Here is a 26,181-nt window from a genome sequence, read left to right as displayed (position 1 = left end):
TTTGTCAATCTAGCCATTCCCAAAACCCTTATCAAAAGCCTGCAATGTGTCAGACACTATGGCAAACCAAGAGGCGGTTTATGCCATATTTTAAATCACTTTTGAAATAACCATTAATTCCTACATTTCATATGTGGAATATAGGGAAACAGAATAAATTAATACCTCCCTATTTTACGAAACATCTGTACGGTATGCATGATTAAAAGACCCTGCTTACAACTGACTACAAGAGGAAGAGGAAAAAAAGTGTGAGAAAGAATGAGGTAGAACACTATATTTTAATAGCATTAAACAAATAAGAAGAATAAATACAAAATGACTTATTACAGTATCAGTGTAATGCCACTTGTACTTTGTTGAATACTTAGAAATTAAGGTCAAATTATGGCAAAATAATGTTTGCCTTAAATGGAAGCAATAACACCTAAATATATTTCAGATGGATTAAAGATTTAAATGCATATAAGAAATGATAATATTAATAAAATTAAATTGTTTATAACTTTGCATCAAGAAAGCCAATCATACAGGACAGGATGAATAGGTAAATGGATAAGCATATACATTTCTGTAATCAAAAGAAAACCTATACAGACTAATGGCAAACTGCTCACAAGTTTCATGTTAGTAATATACAGCAATCATTGATACACCTAAGATATGAGAAGCATTTACAAATTAATAATAAAAATATGTACACCCCAACAGAAAGGTGAGCAAAGACCCTAAACAGGCAACTCACCAAAGAAATGTATATGATCAATAAATGTATGAATAAACATTCTCCCTCGTTTGTAATCAAAGACATGCAAACTTCAATTACATTTTTCACATACGTATTAGATTTTCAAAGGTGAAAAGAATTGAAAATACGCACTGTTGATAAAGTTGTGAGAAAGTGGACATGTCCATTGGTGGAAACAAATGAGTGTTTTTTTTCAGACAGTAATCTGACAACAGATTTCAAGTATTCCACATGCCTTCTCTTTACCATTTCCCTGATCAGGAATTCTGTTTAAGAACAAACAAGTGCACTAAGAGATAGATACAAGAGGTAGATACATCAATATTGAAATCAGCATTATTCACAATGTTTTTAAAAGAGAAAAAGGAGACTACTTTAAAAATTATAGTTGAGCCACACAGTATTAAGTTGCTATTAAAATGATTTTCTATATCTATATTCGTCTTTTCCAAAACACAATCTCTTTTTCGTTGCATAAAACTCTCCGCATTCTCAAATCATACAAGAGTGAAGATGCCCCCAACACCCCAATACCCAAAAGCTCCAGAGATAAATCCTATTAACAGACAAACACCCCTTCAAAACATTATATATATATATATATATATATATATATAGCATTAACATAAATGACAACATATTGAACACTCTGTTCTGTAATTTCTTTAAAAATTTTTTTTAATTGAAGTATAGCTGATTTACAATGTTGTGCTAACCTCTAATTTCTTTTTTTCCATTTAAAATATGTTATAGACATCTCTGACTGAATAGTTGATACTTGGTCATTGGTACAGAGAAATGTTTACAACATAGAGTAAATGAGAAAAAAGATTACAAAGTGGCGTTAGAACAATAATTCTCAAATGGAGAGGTGGGAATGGTAGGATAATGATAGGCTAAGGTGGGATATATCATTCACTCTTCTCTCCCCCCACTCATTTTGATTTGCCTTTTCAGGAATCAGGTTTGAATAAGGTGGGGAATCATGTGTACTTTGAGAAAGATCCCCAGATGGTTCTGAATCACCAACCACACCACTCCTTTCCTCCCAGACTCTTCCCAAGTCAAGAATCATGTCTGTATTTTTTTTTCCTTTTAGGAAAATAATATATCAGAATATGAGCAAAGAAAAAGTATTCAGGAGAAAGTCGACTGCAGTGATCTTTGCAAGGAAGATAGTCAAGTGACTCATTTTCTTTATTATATTTTTTGGAAATTTTTATTTGTTGGATTTTTAATTAATAAAGAGAACCATTATTTTCATTTAAAAAAATGAAACAAGAAACTGGAAATCCTTGAAAACCACAGCTGGAGAAATCAGGTGACAGCAGCCCAATATGCAACCACAATCAAAACAAGCTAAAAAAGTACATAACAATGGATAGCTTTTGTACTAAACCATAATTACGTGTTTTAACCCAAGAAGCTAGGTAAAGTCAAGTGCACTGCATAAATTATTTGGAGAGCAAAAAATTTAAGAATTTTCAGCTTCAATAATGGTTGTTTCAAAAAAATTAAAACCTAAATTTCTAAAATTGTGAAGTATAGTGATAATCCTATTAAAATGGGGAACACCCCCATAAAATTTGTTAAACGGGAATTTAGAAGAAAAACGTATATCTTATATGATGGATGGAAAACTTGAAATTTATTACCTCCAGAAGAGAAGGGAGACTACATATATAAATGAATTGAAGAGAGAATTACTGCATAATAAAATTAATGTTAGATTATGGAAAGAAAATAGAGAATTGGGGAGTGCAATTCTAAACACTTTAGTCTGACATTAGAAAATTCAACTCACATTTCCCCATAAAACATCTCTGTAATCAGAGACAGAGACCGGCGTTGCATGAAACTGGGTCTGACCACAAGGCTTTTTGTTTTTTTCATTATAAATTCCAATGAATGGAATACGAATAATGATAGCTTACCATTTATTATTTGTATTCAGAATCAGCAATTTAAAGATTTAAGTGGAGATTTTAATGGAATAGATTTTTATAACTTTGCTGAGAAGATTCAAAATAACACAAAGGTGATGCTGCTCTGCTTTTTTCCATTCCATGCATTGTCTGTTCATGTTGGACTTGTGGTCGAGCAGAATTTGGCTACGCTTGTCCTAGGACTTCTGGGCTCTGGAAATGGTAAAGTCATCCCTCCCTCCAAGTGAAAAGAAAAAAAATTATTAGGGAAGATACGAACAATTAGTACAGATAAAGAGAGGAAAGATATGGGGTTTGCCAAGGGAGGAGGAGGAAACAGTATAAACATTATTTAAGAGGCAAAGATTCTGGCCAGGCCTGTGGCTCATGGAAGTTCCTTTATTTCCATTTCCTATTCGGGGAAATATTCTTTCAGCTTGTCAACGTGTTTTCAATCTGACATCATCTACCATCCAAAGAAAGAAATTTCTTAATGTAAATGGAAATGCCTTTTGCAAACTGATCTTCACATGCACTTTTAATTGCTATTCTTCACCCACTTCTCACGCAAGAGTTAGTAGAAATCTTCCTGAAAAGCTCTGTACGTCATTACAATTATCCAGGTATTGGATTAAGTTCATAATTCTTTGCTCCAGTAGTTCCCAGAATGATGACAAGTCATTCTTTTGTTAACATGTTTCTTTCCTGTTTCCTTTCCACATGAACACACAAATGCTTTTTCTATTTTGAAGTTCACCTGATCTAAGCTCTGTTGCCCCACAATCTCCACTCATGCTGAAGTCATAAATTTCTGCGTATGACCTCGTAGTCTAGATGCACTGTTGATGTGTTTATATTGTCAGGTATAGGATCTTATAAAATCAGAGACGTGCATGTAGATGCAGGTCTGCTAGAGGATTTTGCCAGGTAGTTGGTGACGCACTTGTCCAGGTTTTGTTCCCTGGGTGAAAGTGATCCTACAGGCTGTAAGACTGGTTACTCTTTTTCAAGTATTTCTAGTGGAAGAATTAACAATGAGAAAGCCAGACGTGATTTCTCTTATTTCAGCAATTAGTAACAAAAGGAAAAATTTCTCCTTTAAATTAGTTCAGATACTTGCTTTGAGTTAAGAAAGCACTTCTTTTTTTTTATAAAGGAGCTTCATTTTCAAACTTTTGCTTTATTATGCAGTTCTCTGCTTCTCTGAAACTTAGCTTTCAAGAGATTTAAGGAAATTTTTGCATAGTGTTACATATAGTCCAAGTGGCACAGGAAAGGAATTCTAAATACATTCAACAAGCTACCCCGTCTCTCTAGTCATTTTCTGTGTTTATTCATTTGTCATTCATTCAAACATTCACTGAGCACATATTATGCATCAAGCAAACTTAAAACACTGAAATAAAGGTGAGTAAGGCATTTCTCAGGGGACTTGAGGACTGATGGGGCCCCCTTGTGTTGTAAACTACTACACGGAGAGAAAAAGGTTAACGTAGGCATGTACCTCTGTGCTTTGGGTGAGAATGGCTGTAGGAAGATGCACATGGAGGGTGATGTTTATGGAATTTTCAGATACTGAGCAGGAATTTGTTAAGTGCCCAAGAAGGAAAGATCATTCCAGGCAAATGCATCAGCCTGTCCAAAAACTGCATGCTTGACAAACTGCAAGGAGATAGTTAAGGCTGAACCACAAAGAATGAGTAGGGGAAAATGGGGAAATACAATAACAGGGAGGAGGGAGTCAGATCCTGAAGGGCCTTTTATGTTCATCAAGGAAAGGAACTGATTTTTAAAAAATAGGTGATGAAAAGTCACTGAAAGATGTTAAGCAGAGAAGTGCCATGACTAGTTTTGTGCTTTAGATACCAGCGGCAACAATGTCGAACACAGATTCAGGAGGGAGGAAGCGTGAGAAAGCCTGCAGGCAAGGAGATCTGGTCAGAGGCTGCTGCAACAGAATAGGAAAGAAATGCTGAGTCTGAAGCAAGACAGAAACAGTGGGTACGGAGTTGATCCCAGAGACATCCATCGACTCAACCAGATGTAATGAATTTTTAGATAAGAGTAACGAAGAAGAAGTGATTCTGAAGTTTCTGACTTGGATACTAAGATCTAATGAAAAAAAAAAAAAAAAGATCTAATGAAGTGGAACAGAATTTTGGATCAGTTAAGCTTATATCAGTGTTTGTGATACATCTAGTATAGAGGTCTATTAGGAGCCTAGAAATACAAATCTGAAGTTCAAGAGAAGGGCCTGTACTAAAGATAAGAAGTCAAGAGTCAGGGCTTCCCTGGTGGTGCAGTGGTTGAGAGTCCGCCTGCCGATGCAGGGGACACGGGTTCGTGCCCCGGTCCGGGAAGATCCCACATGCTGCGGAGCGGCTGGGCCCGTGAGCCATGGCCGCTGAGCCTGCGCGTCCGGAGCCTCTGCTCCGCAACGGGAGAGGCCACAACCGTGAGAGGCCCGCGTACCGCAAAAAAAAAAAAACAAAAAAAAAAGTCAAGAGTCATAAATACCTGGCACCTGAGAGTACAGGAGTGGCCAAGACTGCCATGAAGAACGTGTAGATGAGAACAGACAAGTGCAAGGCCAAAATCTTGGAGGTAAACCAGAGTGTAGAAGGACAGATTGTAGAAAAAAGAGGCTGAAGAAGAAGGAGATAGAACAAATAGAGGTAGAGGAAGATCAAGTAATTGCCACATAAAGTAAGAATGGCAAGCATTTCAAATGAAGTTTGGTAAATATTTTGAATTCTATTAAAAATCCGTTGCAATAATAATTAAGTGTCCATCAAATTGTGCTGCTCTAGGGCTTTCGGAGACAGTCTCAAAAATAATTTTCTCAGTGTGAAGGAGGGAAAAGCCAGATCGCAAGAGATTCAAGAGAGTAAAGGAGGGGAGGGGGCAAAATCAGGGGGATGACTCCAGAAGTCTGAGTGTGAACACAGGTGGAAGAAAACTGGCTTTCTCTCCCCTGCTCTCTTTCTCTTCTTCTCTTTTTCTCTCTCTTTCTCTTCTGGTCTCTTCTTTTTGTCTTCTTTGCTCTCTCCTTCCCCTCCTCTTTCTCCTCTTTTGTCTTCTTCTCTTTCTAAGAAAGGAAAGATTTTTAGGCTAAAATAAAGGAAGGAGGTGCTATTCCAAAGAGATGCCCTGATTTTGGAGGCTACTACAAACATCTGCTTTGGGGGACAAGCCTTTCATAAACTTTTTTCCTTCATCTGTAGTTATGTTTTTAGGAGCACAATTTGATACGTGACAGACCAGCTTCTACTCTCATAGCCCTTCGTCCTGCAACAAGACTCTATCGCACTCACACAGGAGAGTACATGGAGTGAAACTACCAGCCAGAAGTTCCAAGAATACTGAAACCGAAAATCGCTCAGTGAAATTAAGTCCTTTCAACCCAATGTGTAAGGGTGTAATACCATTCACAGCCCTTTGAATTATTGTCTCTTTATTAAGTCCATTTAATAGATCAAACAATTTAAAAAACTACCCAGCAAGCATTTATTTTGCACAATGTTGAAAGTATTATGGATAATTTCATGACAATTATGTACGAATATACTTGAGCCTCTCTCCTCGGGATCCTTATACATGTAAAAAGAAATGCATAAAGTTCTTAGGCTCCATATGTTTCTTATATTTGGGAAACTTAAAACCTCTTTCAGATATTACCTTAGTAATCCTCACAGCTTTTTAGGTTATTTTTTTTCCTGAACTCCGTATCATCACCTTGGATGTAAGTAAGATATGTGTCATTATGACAAACTCTGCCTTCTATCCCAGGAAACACAACTTGTGTGGACAGTTTTGGCTGACTACATGGTTTTCGAGTCCCACTAAAATGAACTATCCTGTTAACTGTTTTTCCACTCACAGCCTCTATTTTACATATGAGAAAACTTAAATGTATAGCATCACAGAATTAAAGGGTAGAGAGGAACCTTGAATATTAGACTGTTGGTTGCTGATAACTACAAACAGAATGACTGGAAGTGGTAACAGGAAGGAGGTCTTGAACCCAGGCCAGTTCTATCACTTATCTCTCGTCCCTGCTTTTATCTTCTGTATTTTTCTCTCTCCTGATCAGTTAGGTAGGATGTGGCCTAAATTTATATGCTACAACATGAAACATTACACACTGAATCTCTTTCTCTCCACTACAGTTCCATTCCCTGAGGGAGAGACATTGATGGATGCCACTCATACTCCAATTAGCTGTGGTCCAGAAATGAGGGTCACGTGACTTAAAGGAATATATCCCTGTAGTCTGGGGTGGGGAGGGGAGGTAGTTAAGGGGATCGTAGGCTAAGCAGATATTCCAAAATGTGTTCTCCAGAAAGGCTACCCCCACCTTGCCCCTACCACCACACCCCAAACACACCGTTTTATATGTAAGGAAACATCCCGCCAAATAGTAAATTATTTGGCCACAGTTATAAAGTGAGAATTCCCCATCTAGTGCTATTTTCACATGTGATTTAGCTTTCTTGACTGGAGACTGATTAACATTAAATAAACTGTATCAAAACACCAGTTTGAAAAAAAAAAAAAAAACACCAGTAGTTTGCTTCTCTTTATTTCACTCTGAATCCCACAGTTTCCTTTTCCTTACTTTTCAATTTGTTTCTTTCTAGGAAATCAGAGGAAATGCTAAGTAAGCTAGAGAGACAATTTTTCAGAAGATCTTACCCTGGTAGTACATTGATTTATTGATTCTTTTTTATGCTTAACCAGCATGTTTTTATGTATAAAAGTGGAGGAAAGTTATCTCTAGAACATGAGGACAAAAGAATCAAAACCCAAGACCTCTTTTTGACCAAAATAAATTTCCTGGATAACTGAGAAAATAATATAGCCATAAATGAACAAAGTAGAGAGCAAAAGTAATTGTATTGCAATGTAAGCCAAACTGTCTAGAAATCACTGAAGGAATAGAAAATAAAGACTACAGATGGAAATCTTCAGAAAGATGTTCTGAAGGTAAATTTTTAACAGATCTTAATGAAGATATTGGTAATTATAACTCAGAGGTTGCAAATTTCTGGCCCTTGACAAATTAACTCTACTACGTTTTGTTGGGCCAGGATGGTATTTTGTAAAACAACTTAAATTTGAATGTTTTTACACGAGACCAGCTCTTTCCAATTTAGCCATACTCTGTACCACTCCTTCGTGTTTTGTTTTGTTTTTTTTCAGACACAGTATTTTATTTACAGAATTTGGAAAAATTTTCAAATTAAATAGAATTTAATGCTCAAAGTAATAAATGAAACTCACAGTGGATGTGAGTGAGGAATTATGAATATTTTATAATTATAATGTAACTGCACTACATTTTTTTAAACATCTTTATTGGAGTATAATTGCTTTACAATGTTGTGTTAGTTTCTGCTGTATAACAAAGTGAATCAGTTATATGTACACATACATCCCCATATCACCTCCCTCTTGCGTCTCCCTTCCACTTTCCCTATCCCACGCCTCTAGGTGGTCACAAAGGACTGAACTGATCTCCCTGTGCTATGCAGCTGCTTCCCACTAGCTATCTATTTTACACTTCGTAGTGTATATATGTCCATGACACTCTCTCACTTCGTCCCAGCTTACCCTTCCCCCTCCCTGTGTCCTCAAGTCTATTCTCTACATCTGCGTCTTTATTCCTGTCCTCCCCCTAGGTTCATCAGAAACTTTTTTTTTTAATTCTATATATATGTGTTAGCATACAATATTTGTTTTTCTCTTTCTAACTTACTTCACTCTGTATGACAGTCTCCAGGTCCATCCACCTCACTACAAATAACTTAATTTTGTTTCTTTTTATGGCTGAGTAATATTCCACTGTATATAGGTGTCACATCTTCTTTTACCATTCATCTGTAGATGGACACTTAGGTTGCTTCCATGTCCTGGCTACTGTAAATAGTGCTGCAATGAACGTGGTGTTACATGACTTTTTTTGAATTATGGTTTTCTAAGGGTATATGCCAAGTAGTGGGATTGCTGGGTCATATGGTAGTTCTATTTTTAGTTTTATAAGGAACCTCCATACTGTTCTCCATAGTGGCTGTATCAATTTACATTCCCACCAACAGTGCAAGAGGGTTCCCTTTCCTCCACACCCTCTCCAGCATTTATTGATTGTAGATTTTTTGATGATGGCCATTCTGACCAGTGTGAGGTGATACCCCATTGTAGTTTTGATTTACATTTCTCTAATGATCAATGATGTTGAGCATCCTTTCATGTGTTTGTTGTCAATCTGTATATCTTCTTTGGAGAAATGTCTATTTAGGTTTTCTGCCCATTTTTGGATTCGGTTGTTTGTTTTTTTGACATTGAGCTTCTTGAGCTGCTTGTATATTTTGGAGATTAATCCTTTTTCAGTTGCTTTGTTTGCAAATAGTTCCTCGAATTCTGATGGTTGTCTTTTAGTGTCTTGTTTATGGTTTCCTTTGCTGTGCAAAAGCTTTTAGGTTGCTTTAGGTCCCATTTGTTTATTTTTGTTTTTATTTCTGTTTCTCTAGGAGGTGGGTCAAAAGGGGACTTGCTGTGATTTATGTCATAGAGTGTTCTGCCTATGTTTTCCTCTAAGAGTTTGATAGTGTCTGGCCTTACATTTAGGTCTTTAATCCATTTTGAGCTTATTTTTGGGTATGGTGTTAGGGAGTGTTCTAATTTCATTCTTTTACATGTAGCTGTCCAGTTTTCACAGCACCACTAATTGAAGAGGCTGTCTTTTCTCCATTGTATATTCTTTTTATTTTTATTTTTTTTAATTTTTATTTTTCTTGTGGTACGCGGGCCTCTCACCGTTGTGGCCTCTTCTGTTGCGGAGCACAGGCTCTGGATGCGCAGGCCCAGTGGCCATGGTCTAGCCACTCTGTGGCATGTGGGATCTTCCCAAAGGCAGGAACCCGTGTCCCCTGCATCGGCAGGCAGACTCTCAACCACTGCACCACCAGGGAAACCCCATTGTATATTCTTGCTTCCTTTATCAAATATAAGGTGACCATATGTGCATGGGTTTATCTCTGGGCTTTCTATCCTGTTCCATTGATCTATGTTTCTGTTTTTGTGCCAGTACCATACTGTCTTGATAACTGTAGCTTTGTAGTATAGTCTGAAGTCAGGGAACCTGATTCCTCCAGCTCAATTTTTCTTTCTCAAGATCGTTTTGGCTATTCGGGGTCTTTTGTGTTTCCTTACAAATTGTGCAATTTTTTGTTCTAGTTCTGTGGAAAATGCCAGTGGTAGTTTGATAGGGATGGCACTGAATCTGTAGATTGCTTTGGGTAGTAGAGTCATTTTCACAATGTTGATTCTTCCAATCCAAGAACATCGTATATCTCTCCATCTGTTTGTATCACCTTTAATTTCTTTGATCAGTGTCTTATAGTTTTCTACATACACGTCTTTTGTCTCCTTAGGTAGGTTTATTCCTAGGTATTTTATTCTTTTTTTGCAATGGTAAATGGGAGTGTTTCCTTCATTTCTCATTCAGAATTTTTATCATTAGTGTATAGGAATTCCAGAGATTTCTGTGCATTAATTTTGTATCCTGCAACTTTACCAAATTCATTGATTAGCTCTAGTAGTTTTCTGGTTGTATCTTTAGGATTCCCTATGTATAGTATCATGTCATCGGCAACAGTGACAGTTTTACTTTTTCTTTTCCGATTTGTATTCCTTTTATTACCTTTTCTTCTCTGACTTCTGTGGCTAAAACTTCCAAAAGTATGTTGAATAATAGTGGTGAGAGCGGGCAACCTTGTCTTGTTCTTGATCTTAGTGGAAATGGTTTCAGTTTTTCTCCATTAAGAATGATGTTGGCTGTGGGTTTGTCATATATGGCCTTTATTATGTTGAGGTAAGTTCCCTCTATGCTTACTCTCTGGAGAGTTTTTATCATAAATGGGTGTTGATTGTTGTTGAAAGCTTTTTCTGCATCTGAGATAATCATATGGTTTTTCTCCTTTAGTTTGTTAATATGGCTTATCACATTGAATGATTTGCGTATACTGAAGAATCCTTGCATTCCTGAGATAAACCCCACTTGATCACGGTGTATGATCCTTTTAATGTGCTGTTGGATTCTGTTTGCTAGTATTTTGTTGAGGATTTTGGCATCTATGTTCATTAGTGATATTGGCCTGTAGTTTTCCTTCTTTGTGACATCTTTGTCTGGTTTTGGTGTCAGGGTGATGCTGGCCTCGTAGAATGAGTTTGGAAGAGTCCCTCCCTCTGCTATATTTTGGAAGAGTTTGAGAAGGATGGGTGCTAGCTTTTCTCTAAATGTTGGATAGAATTCACCTGTGAATCCATCAGGTCCTGGGCTTCTCTTTGTTGGAAGATGTTTAATCACAATCACAATTTCAGTGCTTGTGATTGGTCTGTTTATATTTTCTATTTCTTCCTGGTTCAGTCTTGGAAGGTTGTGCTTTTCTAGGAACTTGTCCATTTCTTCCATCTTCCTTGTTGTCTATTTTATTGGCATAGAGTTGCTTGTGGTAACCTCTCATGATCCTTTGTATTTCTGCAGTGTCAGTTGTTACTTCTTTTTCTTTTCTAATTCTGTTGTTTTGAGTCTCTTCCCTTTTTTTCTTGATAAATCTGGCTAATGGTTTATCAATTTTGTTTATCTTGTCAAAGAACAAGCTTTTAGTTTTATTGATTTTTGCTATGGTGTCCTTCATTTCTTTTTTTTTCTGATTGATTTTTTTCTGATCTGATCATTATGATTTTCTTCGTTCTGATAACTTTGGGGTTTTTTTGTTCTTCTTTCTCTAATTGCTTTAGGTGTAAGGTTAGGTTGTTTATTTGAGATGTTCCTTGTTTCTTGAGGTACGATTGTATTGCTATAAATTTCCCTCTTAGAACTGCTTTTGCTGCTCCCATAGGTTTTTGGTCATTGTGTTTTCATTGTCTTTTGTTTCTAGGTATTTTTAGATTTCCTCTTTGAATTCTTCAGTGACATCTTGGTTATTTGTAGTGTATCATTTAGCCTCCGTGTGTTTGTATTTTTACAGTTTTTTTCCTGTAATTGATATCTAGTCTCATAGCGTTGTGGTTGGAAAAGATACTTCATAGGATTTCAATTTTCTTAATTTACCAAGGTTTGATTTGTGACCCAAGATATGATCTATCCTGTAGAGTGTTCCATGAGCACTTGAGAAGAGTGTGTATTCTGTTGTTTTTGGATGAAATGTCCTATAAATAACAATTAAGTCCATCTTTTTTAATGTGTCATTTAGAGCTTGTGTTTTCTTATTTATTTTCATTTTGGATGATCTGTCCATTGGTGAAAATGGGGTGTTAAGGTTCCCTACTTTGATTGTGTTACTGTCGATTTCCCCTTTTATGGCTGTAATCCTTTGATTTATGTATTGAGGTGCTTCTATGTTGGGTGTATAAATATTTACAATTGTTATATCTTCTTCTTGGATTGATCCCTTGATCATTATGTAATGTCCGTCCTTGTCTCTTGTAGTAGTCTTTATTTTAAAGTCTATTTTGTCTGATATGAGAATTGCTACTCCAGCTTTCTTTTGATTTCCATTTGGATGGAGTATCTTTTTCCAACCCCTCACTTTCAGTCTGTATGTGTCCCTAGGTCTGAAGTGGGTCTCTTGTAGACAGCATATGTACAGGTCCTGTTTGTGTATCTATTCAGCCAGTCTATGTCTTTTGGTTGGAGCATTTAATCCATTTACATTTAAGGTAATTATTGATATGTATTTTCTTATTACGATTTTCTTAATTGTTTTGAGTTTGTTATTGTAGGTCTTCTTTTCCTTCTCTTGTGATTCCTGCCTCGAGAAGTTCCTTCAGCCTTTCTTGTAAAGCTGGTTTGTTGATGCTAAATTCTCTTAGCTTTTGCTTGTCTGTACAGGTTTTAATTTCTCTGCCAAATCTGAATGAGATCCTTGCTGGGTAGAGTAATCTTGGTTGTAGGTTTTTTTCCTTTCATCACTTTAAAAATGCCCTGCCACTCCCTTATGGCTTGCAGAGTTTCCGCTGAAAGATCAGCTGGTAACCTTATGGGGATTCCCTTATGTGTTATTTGTTGCTTTTCCCTTGCCACTTTTAATATTTTTTCTCTGTATTTAATTTTTGTTTGTGTGATTAATATCTGTCCCCATGTGTTTCTCCTTGGGTTTTATCCTGTATGGACTCTCTGCATTTCCTGGATTTGATTATTTCCTTTCCCATATCAGGGAAGTTTTCAACTTTAATCTCTTCCAATATTTTCTCAGTTCCTTTCTTATTTTATTCTTCTTCTGGGACCCCTATAATTCAAATGTTGGTATGTTTAATGTTGTCCCAGATGTCTCTGAGACTGTCCTCAATTCTTTTCATTCTTTTTTCTTTATTCTGCTCTGCAGTAGTTATTTCCACTATTTTATCTTCCAGGTCACTTATCCGTTCTTCTGCCTCAGTTATTTTGCTATTGATTCTTTCTAGAGAATTTTTGATTTCATTTATTGTGTTGTTCATCATTGTTTGTTTGCTCTTTAGTTCTTCTAGATCCTTGTTAAACATTCTTTGTACTTTCTCCATTCTATTTACAAGATTAGGATCATCTTTACTATCACTATTCTGAATTCTTTTTCAGGTAGACTGCCTATTTCCTCTTCATTTGTTTGGTCTGGTAGGTTTTTACTTTGCTCCTTCATCTGCTGAGTTTTTCTCTGTCTTCTCATTTTGCTTAACTTACTGTGTTTGAGGCTTCTTTCTGCAGGCTTCATGTTTATAGTTCCCATTGTTTTTGGTGTCTGCCCCCAGTGGGTAAGGTTAGTTCAGTGGGTGGTGTTGGCTTCATGGTGGAGGGGACTGGTGCCTGTGTTCTGGTGGATGAGGCTGGATCTTGTCTTTCTGGTGGGCAGGACCACATCTAGTGCTGTGTTTTGGGGTGTCTGTGACCTTATTATGATTTTAGCCAGCCTCTCTGCTAATGTGTGGGGTTGTGTTCCTGTCTTACTAGTTGTGTGGCATGGAGTGTCCAGCACTGGAGTCTTCTGGTTGTTGAGTGGAATTGGCACTTAGCATTGAGATGGTGATCTCTGGGAGAGCTCTCACCAATTGATTTTACGTGGGGCTGGGAGGTCTCCGGTGGTCCAATGTCCTGAACTCGGCTCTCCCACCTCAGAGGCTCAGGCCTGACACCCAGCCAGAGCACCAAGACCCTGTCAGCCACATGACCATGTACTTGGAGATTTTCTTGCCTTTTGGGAAGCCTGATGTCTTCTGCCAGCATTCAGTAGGTTTTCTGTAGGAGCTGTTGCACATGTAGATGTAATTTTTATTTATTTGTGGGGAGGAAGCTGATCTCCACGTCTTACTCCTCCACCATCTTGAAGGTCCTCCCTCCTTCGTGTATTGTCCCCTCATTTACTCTATCATGAGTATGCTACCTGCCCTGCTCCTGAAGACATCTGAGTTTGCAGCCCTCAGATGTCGACTGTCATGATGAAAGAAGTGGGCATTCATTCATTCTTGGTAGATCAGCTCATACAATGGCCAAGAGGTGTGAGCCATGAATGTGTGTGATTGAAATAGGTATGTAATAGAAGGTGGTCTGTATGAAATTAAGAGACTCTATTGGTAGAATTCTAATAGCTGAAAAGGGATAATTTCAGAAGGACTTGGTGATAGAGGCCCATAAGTAACGAGGTCAAAGAATTTAGATTTTCTCCATTAAGCATTTGTCTGTCACTCTAAGTTCTTTTCTGAGAATTATTTGAATTACTTGAGACAAGGCACTTGACTTCTATATAATGGCTAAACTTGAATGAAGAGAGAGATATGAGCTCAAAACCTTCTCAGTAATCTAGGTAGGAGATAACAGTTTGGATAAACGTAGTAGTTCCGATGATGGAAAGATATAGAAAAGAGAACTGGCAGGTAAGAGAAAATGGGATTAGACAAGAATGATATAGGAGAAAGAAGTTATGAGATTACTGTTTCCACAGACAGGAAGAGAATTGGAGAGAAATGGCAGAATATGGCATTCTGTTACAAAGGTGATGAAATCAGTCAAAGCTGGTTTTCACGTGAACACAGGGCAGCTCTCTGTCCTGCTCGCCAGTGTATTTCCTGCCTGTGCAGTTACTCATGTCTCTAGCTACTTAACCATGCAGCTTGTCAAGAAAAGAACAGGCAGCTGCATGGGGTCTTCTGTATTTTATTCATTACAGCTTTTATTTGTTGTTTTAATGTATTTAATTTACTAAATTATTACAGATGTTTTGTATTACGATGTTAACAAGAAAAATATGAAAAGATGCCCAACTTCTTTTAAGTCTGGTAGAAGTGGAAACATTTTTCCTTCTGCCCGTTCAAGTTTCAGTTGATCCTTTTTGAAAATGCTGACTTAAAATGGATGGGCCATACTCATTTTAAATAGAGAGACAGGGGAACAGATTTTTAGTGACATTTTAAAGAAATCATTATGTCTTCTGCTTTGAGAAGGTTTGAGACTTTGAGAATTTGGAAATCTCACAAAGATCATCACGAAGTGCACTACTATTCTTTTCTAGTATCTTTACTATTATTTGAATATAATATATGTACCTACATATATAAGTAGATATATATATAGGAAATGCTGATAGCATGCCAGCATTATATGGTGTTAGTATTTGTCGAGTGTGTGAAAATCTTAGAACCAGATTTTGTGGATGGCTTTTGTGGGAAATATACTTCATGTGGAACAAAGGGAAATCGTCTCCCCAAGAACTGTATTTATGTGTGATTCATATATGTGGATTAGACCACTTAGGAAAAAACTCAACAAAGAAAAGAAACTTTCCCTCCAGGCTTTATGATTTATCTGAGTTAAATTTGTCACTGTTAAGACAGATAAAGAAGGCTCACTTAAGATTGTACTCTCCACACCCTGGGTTGCATTAAAACTTATGATACAGCCACAGGTAACTATGTTAGACTTTCTCTGAACTCGTCCTCTAATTGGAGCCCTGTCACTGCAGAAATCAGTTGAAATTTAATTAAGGGGTAGGAAACTCCCATCTAATTTTGTCCCTGAGCTGCTCTGTGGGTTGTCTCTCAGAACTTCAATAGCTGGTGAGTGAAGGTTTTGGCGCAGATGCTAAATAAAACCTACCATGGTGAGGCACTTCCCAATCACGATATAGCACAATGGCTTCTTTCTAGGCAGGCTAACTCTCCATCTACATGGATGCATTGTGTTCAGCTGTCAGGCTCCTGCTTGCTTTGATGCAGTTTAAAAAAATTTTTTTTTAATTTTATAGAAGTATATTTGATTTACAATGTTTTGTTAATTTCTGCTGTACAGCAAAGTGACTTAGTTATGAATATATATATATTCTGTTTCATATTCTTTTCCATTATGGTTTATCACATATTATTGAATATAGTTTCCTGTGCTAGACAGTAGGACCTTGTTGTTTATCCATCCTATATAGACTAGTTTGTTGATGCAGTTTTTAAGGGCACCTTCAAATAAGGGCCAAATTTAATCATGATAAAAGTATTTAAACAAACAACTCAATTTTTCTTTCTTCTATTCCAGTTGTAAATTTCCTAGTTATTTTTGATACTAAATACTCCCCAAATAATCAACTCATCTGAACCTAGTAGAGAAAGCTGAAATGCAATTAAGCAAATACATGTAAAGAAAGATCTTCACAAAGGGGGAAAGTTAGGATATTATCAAAATGCTGCTTCAACAAAAACAGACTTTCCAAAGACACATTTATACATTTCTTTACGATTCATGCCAAGAGGATAGCAGAACTCCACTTCTTACATTAGCTCCTTGGAGTAGGCCCAATGTGCTGTCTTAGACAGGATTGTATCTTCCCACCAGAATGGATTTCTTCAACCACTCTCCAATACATGACAAGGATCCTTAACCACCTGATTTGCTTAGATTATATAGAACATACTGGACATTTAGAAATCCTAAATATGCATCTGCAGGGCAATGTACTATATAAATATACCTACTGGGCAATGCCTCTAGCAATAATAAAAATATGGTGTTCATCTTTTCATTATGTGAAAAACTTAATTGCCAATGAATAATTTCTACTTTATCATATGATCTAATATATACATGACTACTTGCAAGTTGAACTGGACTAAATTTTTGGGATGGCTAAAATCCTGAAGTTTCAATTTGAGGTGATAAAATCATGCAGTGGGCAAAGCCTGGGTCTCAGACCAAGCATGTCAGGATGACCCCTTAGGGATAAAACAAAGATTCTGAGTGTTGCTCTTGTTTGCTTGCCTTCATTAATATGTGGGCTTAAGGATATCAAATGAAGCAGTGGGAAAATGTGGTGTATTACCTCTAACATATAAAGAGAATTCAGACTACTGAAAGGCATTTTGGGTGCCAGTGCTGAACTCCTTTAACTGTTTCATTCTTTGGGGAATATAAGGATGGGGAAGTTGGACTGGGAATAATTTTGACCAGATTGCCTGTGGACACTAGAGCTTCATGGTGTACTGACTTGAGTGACTTGTACTACCCATGGATGTTCAGCTATTTCACTGGAAATTATATTTGCATATGGAGGAGATATAAGTAGTAAGCATCCCCAAATCATCAATTCTGACCTTTCTAACACTACTGATACTCCTAAAAAACTGGAAACTTTACTTCAAGCGCATAAACATTGGAATAATTCCCTGAATTTTTCACTCTTCTTCCAAATATGTTGTTTTGAGTAAATACAGCTTAAGAATCTTTTTGACATATTGTTACCATGTTACCACGTGCTGTAAATGCAATAGACGGGTTAAAGACCAAGTCTTAACCACAGTCATGTATTTCCTTTGTTTTATATATTTAGGTCAGATGCTAAACATGGCTTTAACATATTTTCTTTGTGGTTTAATTTCCTTTGTGATTATTTCTTTTATTTAATGGGAGTGTAAAAATGTCCCAAGGACTAAAAACAAATTGCAGCTTATTTTTAAAATAGGCATTAAGAGGTACTCTGTTATTTTGCCTACGGGTCAAGATTAAACTTTCAGGATCATTTCAGGTTAAAAATGCAACAGTGAAACATTTACATTTTCTTAACAAAACATAGGGGACTATATTCACGTGGCATTCTTGTGCACCCTCTTGGGCCCAGGTCTTACAACAAACAAGGAATGAGAAAATGTGGGCTCCACAGTGACTCTCAGTGTGTCTCTGGTCCGTGCCTCCCTAGGGATGCCCTGGAGGCGCCTGTTTGCAGCACCACCCCCAGCTCAGAATGACTCCCGGGAGATGAGGAGGGATTCCTGGACATACAAGAAGGAAAGTCAAACTAAATCATCAGGGTAGCACCCCAGGACCACCGTGAACTTCACAGCAGTGCAAAGAGTGATGTGTATCCATCTCCTAAGTGTTAAAGCTGCAAAGGGGTTTTTCATTTCAAATTTACTCTCCAGCCTATTAATGTATGTTTGCTTCTGGCACTTGATTCAGTTTATACCCTGATAGCGAACAGGTCTGTTTTAATGGCATGTGTAATTCTCATTTCTCAGTAAAGGTGTTGAAATTGTTGCTTCTTAAAAAGGACAGGAGGATTTTTTGGTTTTGCTTTTGTTTTTGTTTCAGACATTTACTTACCTGCTTGTTTAGTGAGTAGCAGAAATATATTTTCTTATATGTGGGCCTTTATGGACATAATGTATTCATCAAATCCTGAAATGCATCCCTAATAGAATCTCCTTTGATATTATCCAGGACTTAATAAATTTAACACCTGGTTAAATTTAGAGGTCTTTTGAACTAAATGAAATCACTGAAAATCTAACAGTTACCAGACAGCTGTTAATAGTTTTAACAACTTCTTGCAGTTGCCCAGAGGGAGGAAAATGTAGTCTATTTCAGGTCCTTATAGAAAATAGTGAATTACAATGGGAACAATAGTTTAACTTTAATAAAGGGGAGACCTGTTGGTTTTAATAGGACTAGTATTTCACTTAGTTAAAAAATTAAATATCATCACTTTCTTTAGACTTAGAATCCTCTAAGAAATAGAGCCATCAAAAAATTAGTAATGGTTTTCTTCCTATTCTTATTCTCATTATGGGTGTAGAATATATTTTGAAATGATACAGAAAAGTGTTTTTCTAAGTCTACTTATTATTTGAATAACAAAGTGAAATTTTCCTAAAATGCACTGAAAGTTAATATTATCTTAAATTAGTGGCAAAAATAAACAAATACAGACAATTTTAAACAGTCTCTGTCTTCTTCTAGGAAGACATAGGATATTTAAGAAAAGGAAGACAATTATTAAATGGATATTATTCTAAAAATACAAAAATATCAAAATCAGACAGAAAGATGATTTTTATTTTAATATTAATGAAACTTTCCTAAATTCTTTTTTTCTTCACCAAAGAAAGGTATATATAATCCACTAAGCCACTTACCTAATTTGTGAAGATGTGTTTTATTATGTGAACAAATAATTGCATATAAACATGATTATGGAGATTCAATTCAGAGTGTTTAAGACTAACCGTGCTGACTTTAATAAAAATATTTCTCTAAAAAATTGTTATTAGCTAACTTTTTTTTCATGAAACATGTGTTTCCACTACTTCCAAAGATCTGGTAATCGCTCATGCAAATGAAAAAAAAAGTGTATGTTTTCCATACATACATAAGTTGTTCCACAAACATCTGGTAACGAAACTTTGAAAGCTGCTAGATTCCGAGCCAGTCCAGGTGTTCACTACAACATCGCTAGAACTCAGCAATTGCCTGCAGTAATTTGTTGCAACTCGTATTGGCATTTTTATGGTTATGATGAGGCAAAGGGTGATGACATCATGTACTAATGTTACGAAGGTGCTGTGAATTCAGTGTGAAAATTCCATACTGAAATTGACTACATTGGTGGCCATCACATTTTGCCAACTGAAACATCTGGGCACAAGGTAGTAGTGGCACACCTTGTAAATAACTTAATTGAAATTAATTGCCAGGAGTTTGCAGCACCCCACGTAGTTTATAAGTACCATTTCTTTTTCTTTTGCAATGTTTTGGACTTAAGAATCTTGTGTTCTCAGAGTCTGTTGTAGCAGCTTGTGATGAAAGTGAAAAGTGTAGAAAATATATAAATAAGTAGCAGGACAACAAGGAAGTAAAAACATTATTTATATATAAGGAAGAAAACATTGCTATCTCCTATATCTGCTTTCTTGAATAAAATATTTTCCTCACAGAAATAGTTTTAAAATTAATGTACCTAAAGCAGTTTAACAAAAGAGGGTAGATGAATAATTAGATATGGGTCTCTATTTCTCCAGAAAGAAATACCTAGTATTCAGCCCATGTTGTAAATATCAAGTATTTATTGTGTTGATAAAAATATTTGAGATTATTGTAGACTATTAAACCACATATTGGAAAAGATTAAGGAGATGTTCTGTGTAAAAATGAGGAGACTGAACAGGAAATATGGGTCCTATTTTTGCTGTACACATTCTAAATCATTTAGAATAATTTTCTAAATTATTCATAGCTTCATGCATCATAAACAGGGAAAGGTAACCAAAAACTTACAAGGATGCTGTAGTCAACAAATTTTAATGTCAATTCCTTGCTTCTTTCCTCCTTGAATACCTTTACCTTTGAATTTTTGCCGTTTAAGAAAAGTTTTGCCAATGTAGAAATGTTTAAAGATATTAAATGTTGATAGTTGAAAACTGACATGAAAATCCAGTTAATAAAGTTTGTATTTGCCTTGAAAGTACCACAACTTACTTTTACATATAGCAGTATAAACTCTCATAATGTGCTCAATATTTCAAAACTTTTATAAAATCTCTGTTTTTAAAAATAACTGTGATTTTGTTCTGTATGTTCAACATGAAGATGCACCCATATACCTAGCTTGTTTTAGAGTTTAAATCAGGGAAGAAGTTTTTCTAACTAGTATGATTCTTTTTATTATATTAAGAAACCTGTGCAACTCATATTCTTTTTATTTTTTTTTGGTGGGGGGGGCTTGATTACCAAGAAGGTTAAAGCTAATTTTTTTGTTAAATCGGTAGTTATCCTGAGTTCAGGCTTTCTGGTTCAACCAAATTCCTTTTCTTGCCCTTTCTCCTTCTATATTTCTTGGCTTTTATACTTGCTTCAACAATCAGTTATATCTGTGTTTTCTGTGCAAATTAAAGTAGATAGGATTAAAATAATAAATACTTTAGAATATCTATGACTCTCAGTTGGTATTCTTTCATATAAAATATTTGCAATTTGAAAAGTCCTAGAGCTATGGGGTATTTCATATCTGAAATTTTTTCTCCTTATAGCTCACTATAACAAAAATAATACTTTATAACAACAGTGTCCTGCTTTGTTTTTGATAACAGAAGCCCCTATGTACACAAATGAGCTTTTGATATAGGAACACAACCTAGCTATTACAATAAAGGATTTGAATTTTTTTCCTGAACTGAAAAAAAAGAATGTATCTTTATACTCATTCATGAAAGTAATCTTGGTGCTTTGTCGTAATGGACATACAGTTCAGGCAAAGTGAGTTAAATGCACTTCCCAAATGTAAGAAAGGATTCCATTTAATCTTTGCTTTTGTTAGAAACAAGCGTGGAGAGTATGGGCAAAGAAGCAGCTTTAACTTATGGTTTTAATCTTAAATGTTTGAATCCCTGTAAGTTTCCTTGAGGTTAATATTTTAATGGTATCAGATCAAATTAAATAAAAAATATATGGAAGGAATGGCAGGCAATTAACAGAGCCATATGAAATCAATGATAGTTGCTTTTTAATCAGATATCCCCTCAGCTGTTTTTCACTACAAACAAATGTATTTTACAATACAAATATATAAATGTTTGGAGTTATAGATAGAGCTATATGATTTTAGGATATATCTTTATGATTTAAGGAATAAAATAAGTCTTAGTTCTTAAGGATCTTGCTGTTAATAACAACAGCTACATTTAGTAAAGCTATAAAAGAGTCTGAAGTAGAAAAATGAGTCTGGGATTTTGCTAACGAGTTGTAGAATTGAGAGACTTTTTGAGAAACTTGTTAGGACACAGTCCTGAGCAGAGCTAGAAATAATGAACAGGACATGAAACAAATACTGAAGGAAGAGGAAAGCTTAAAATATCTCTCAACTAGAAATAAATGAATAGTTTTAATTCTTTGAAAAAGCAATTTTTCCTGCCATACTCCTCTACTTTTTTTCATACGCTGTAGTAAGAGAATGATTTCAATCCAGAGCGGTTGCAATGGCCTTGAAAATGTCAAAGTCTGGGGAGTAGAAGGGTGAGAAGCATGACAACTGATTGTGAAGGCTTATTCTTTCATTCAATTAATTTAGTAGCACCTATGATGCTTCAGGCTCTCTGCCAGGGTCTGGGGATGTGGAGGCCAATAAGACTACTGCCTTACCCTGTAATTTACATTCATAATAACTAGACTGAATTATTGAAAAATGTTACATTAGATTAGTTACATTTTATTTTAAAATATAGGGAAGTACAGAGACAACATATCTGATTTATGGTGTGTTGGATGTCAAGATGATGTTAATATTGGTGGAAATGAGGGATGGGTAGAGAAAAGAAGGGAACGCAAAAGAGGCCTTTGAGATTCTGCTAGTTTGTCTCTTGATCTGCGTGTTGGTTACACGCATATGTTCACTTTGTGAATATTCACTGAGCTATAATCTTATGATTTGTACACTGTCCTGAATTTATACCTTAGTAAAATTTACATAAAATTGAACAGGAAAAAAGATAGGGAACTGTTGAATACGTATTTAAAAGCTATGTCTTCCTTTCCTTTTTCAAACAAGCTTCCTCAGGTTTTTGTTACTATTCAATCTGCTACAACATTTCATAGTCTCCACACAGCATTTCCAAGATCTAGCTCTACAACACTACCAATGACAGGATCACCATCTCTCAGGGCCCTCTTCAATCTTTTTTTTTTTTTTTTTTTGCGGTACGCAGGCCTCTCACTGTTGTGGCCTCTCCCCTTGCGGAGCACAGGCTCTGGACGCGCAGGCTCAGCGGCCATGGCTCACGGGCCCAGCCACTCCACGGGACCCTCCCGGACTGGGGCACGAACCCGTGTCCCCTGCATCAGCAGGAGGACTCTCAACCACTGCGCCACCAGGGAAGCCCCCTCTTCAATCTTTACCTTCTGTAATGGCTCTAGTCCCTTGATTCTTTGACCATTCTTTTTAAAACTTTTTCTCTTTTATTTATTTATTTATCTATCTATTTATTTATTGTCACGCCGTGTGGCCTGTAGGATCTTAGTTCCCCAACCAGGGATCAAACCCAGGCCCTTGGCAGTGAAAGCACGGAGTCCTGACCACTGGACCGCCAGGGAATTCCCTCTTTAACCATTCTTTACTTTAAAATTTTTCTCTAAGTTAGAATAGCTTAAAAAATTATTTTTTTCTCCTACTATGGTTTCTGTGACACTACACCCCCCTAGTTCTAATCTTATTACTGAGTTGTTCCTTCTCAGCCCCCTTCACTAGATTTTCTTCTAAGCATTCCTTAATTGATGTCCTTCTGTTTTCTATCTTCAACCTTTTCTCCTTGCTATACCTTCTTCTTGGGGAATCTGATTCAGAGTTGTTTTTTAAATTACAGTCTATTAATAATGCTCAAATCCATATCTCCACCTTCAAAAACTTGAGATCCAGCTCCATTTTTTAAATTGTCTACTTGGCATTTACACTTGTTTTTCCCCTAAATATTCCCAACTCAGTAAATTCCAAACTGAAATTATTGTCTAAACTCCAGAAGTCTGATTTTCTCCCTTTATTTCCTGTCTCAGTTAGCAATCCTTAACCCAGCCATCCAAGGTAGTATTTCTGAATAATTCTCTATTCTGTCTGTTCTCTCTCTCAATTCCCACATGAATAAACCACCATGTTTGTTATTAGTATCAATTAAATATTTCTCAGATTGACCCTCTCTTCTCAATTCCATTGAAATAGGTATGGTGTGTACCCTCATTATCTTTTTTCCCCCAGAGTATTTTTATATCCTCCTAAGTAGTTCCCCTGTCTGAGATGTGAGCATCTCTCTTACCTGTTTTTCACATTGCTGCTGGAGTCATCCCACTGCTATCACTGGTATATATAGCACCATTCAAAGGGCACTCTCTGCTTACATGGAAATATGGGCACAAAATCTAACTCCTCTTATAATATCTTCCTTTTAAGATGCAAAATGTTTAATCACAGTATCAGCGCTGGTATCTATGAAGGAATACCATTCACCTGTCATAAAATTCCAAGGATTTCTATTGGTTATAGTATAAGTGGAGCCATATGGAAGAAAATGCCATTTCATCTGCATTTTAAGTAAAATTCAAGAGAACTTAATCTCTATAAAATAACAGAGGAAAGATCAGAGAGCAAGTCTATAAATTGAGACAAAGGGAGGTAATCGGTAAAAAAAAGGACAAAACTTCAAAGTGATTGAATTAGAAAAGAGAAAATTTAATAAATCTACAATTCAACAGTTTTCCTGTCTCCATAAGAAAAGAAGCAACATTGCAGAAAATAAAATTAGTATTTAGAGAAAAAGGATAGAAAGACAAAGCCGTGGAAGAGAAGATGATACATCTATGTTTTTTTCTGTTATAAATAAGAGAGAAGACCACTTTTGAATATAAATCTTTGCATGTTATCTGTTTATTCCATAATGAATTCTAATTTTGGAAATACTGCGTCATAAGGTATGCATTTAGAAAAATTCTAGAATGTGTTATGAAACTATCTTATTAAGTGATTAGATTTACTTTTACCAACAGTGACTGAAAAAACAAATTGCCTCATATCCAATCTCATATGACTTATAAACCTTTTAAAAATCTTTGTGTTGCTACACTGTTTTAAATTCTATTAATGATAACCCTTAATCTTAGAAAATATTTTATATTAGACCTCTCAGGAATGTTTTGACATTTGCATTGGGTTTGCATCAGTAATTCCAACAAATGTTTAAATTTATTTGTTTTTTTATACATTTGCTCTTTTTTTTTTTCAGCAACAACATGCGGCACGTGTGATCTTAGTTCCCCGATCAAACCAACATCGCCTGTATTGGAAGCACGGAGTCTTCACCACTGGATGTCAGGGAAGTCCCCACATGTTTAAATTTACTCATTGCAGAACTGCCGTTGATGCTCCTCTTGATTCTTTTTTATTATCATTTCTCCTCTCTTTTGTTGTTTGTGTTATCTCTTTTTTTTTTTTTTTTTGCGGTACGCGGGCCTCTTACTGCTGTGGTCTCTCCAGACGCACAGGCTCAGCAGCCATGGCTCACGGGCCCAGCCGCTCCGCGGCATGTGGGATCTTCCTGGACCGGGGCACGAACCCATGTCCCCTGCATTAGCAGGCAGACTCTCAATCACTGTGCCACCAGGGAAGCCCTGTGTTATCTCTTTTGTTGTTTATTTTGAGGCATTTCCCATTGGCTAGAGGCTTATCTTTGAAAATTTTTTCTTTAAGAATATTTGGGTGGTATTCTTTCTGAGCCTTTGCATATATGAGAATGTCTTTCTGTTGACTTCATATATAAAGAACAATTTAGCTGAGTTTAGAACTTTTGGGTAAAAAACCTTTCTCTCAGAAGGATACTTTGTTTTCTTTCTTTTAAATTTATATTCAAGCCCAAGGCTGATACAATTTTTACTGCTTTAAGGGTAATCTGTGTTAATTGGCTGCCATGTTGTAGAATACTTTTTGCCTTTGAAATTAAAAATTTTCACCCTAATATGTCTAAGTATTAGTACTTTTATATTAATTTGTCCCAATTCAGTTATTAAACTATTTCCACTACAAATGTATGTTTCTTTAGCTTTAGAAAGTTTATTTTTTTCTATTGGTTAAATTGAGAAGAGCACAGATCAATATTTACTCATAAATTTGGGGGAAAATGGGGATTAAAAAAGGTATTGGACCCAGAAGTGTTTGTGAGTTATTTCTAACTATCAAACAATAGGTAATTCCCATATTATAAATTTAAATTCTTTCAGAATACAGAAAAAGATGACAACCTTCCCAATTCATTTTATAAAGCAAATATAATCTCAGTGGCAAAATACGACAAAGATACCACAATACAACTGCAGAACTCTCTCATAAATATAACACAATACCCCAGCTAAATAAAAGTTTTAAATTAAATTTGACAGTATATTAAAAAACATACCATGATGAGGTAGGTTTTATTTCAAACATGGCTTAATATTAGAAAACCCAATAATATAATTCATCACATTAAAAAAACCTATATGCCCTTTACAGTAATGCTCATCTTCATAAATTGGACGGTTCACCTGGCATCACTTCTCTATCCTTTTATTGAGGAGCAGAAGCCATGGGCTACCACTCCTAGTCAGAATTTGCCAGTAACAAGCACTGACATGAGATTTATAGGGTTCAAGAGAAAGAGAGGCCATTATTCTCTGAGGCAGTTGCAAACATGGGATTCATAGTGGCTTTC

Source organism: Phocoena sinus, chromosome 10, assembly GCF_008692025.1.
Source record: "Phocoena sinus isolate mPhoSin1 chromosome 10, mPhoSin1.pri, whole genome shotgun sequence".
Lineage (NCBI taxonomy): Eukaryota > Metazoa > Chordata > Mammalia > Artiodactyla > Phocoenidae > Phocoena > Phocoena sinus.
This window is presented reverse-complemented; position numbering follows the sequence as displayed.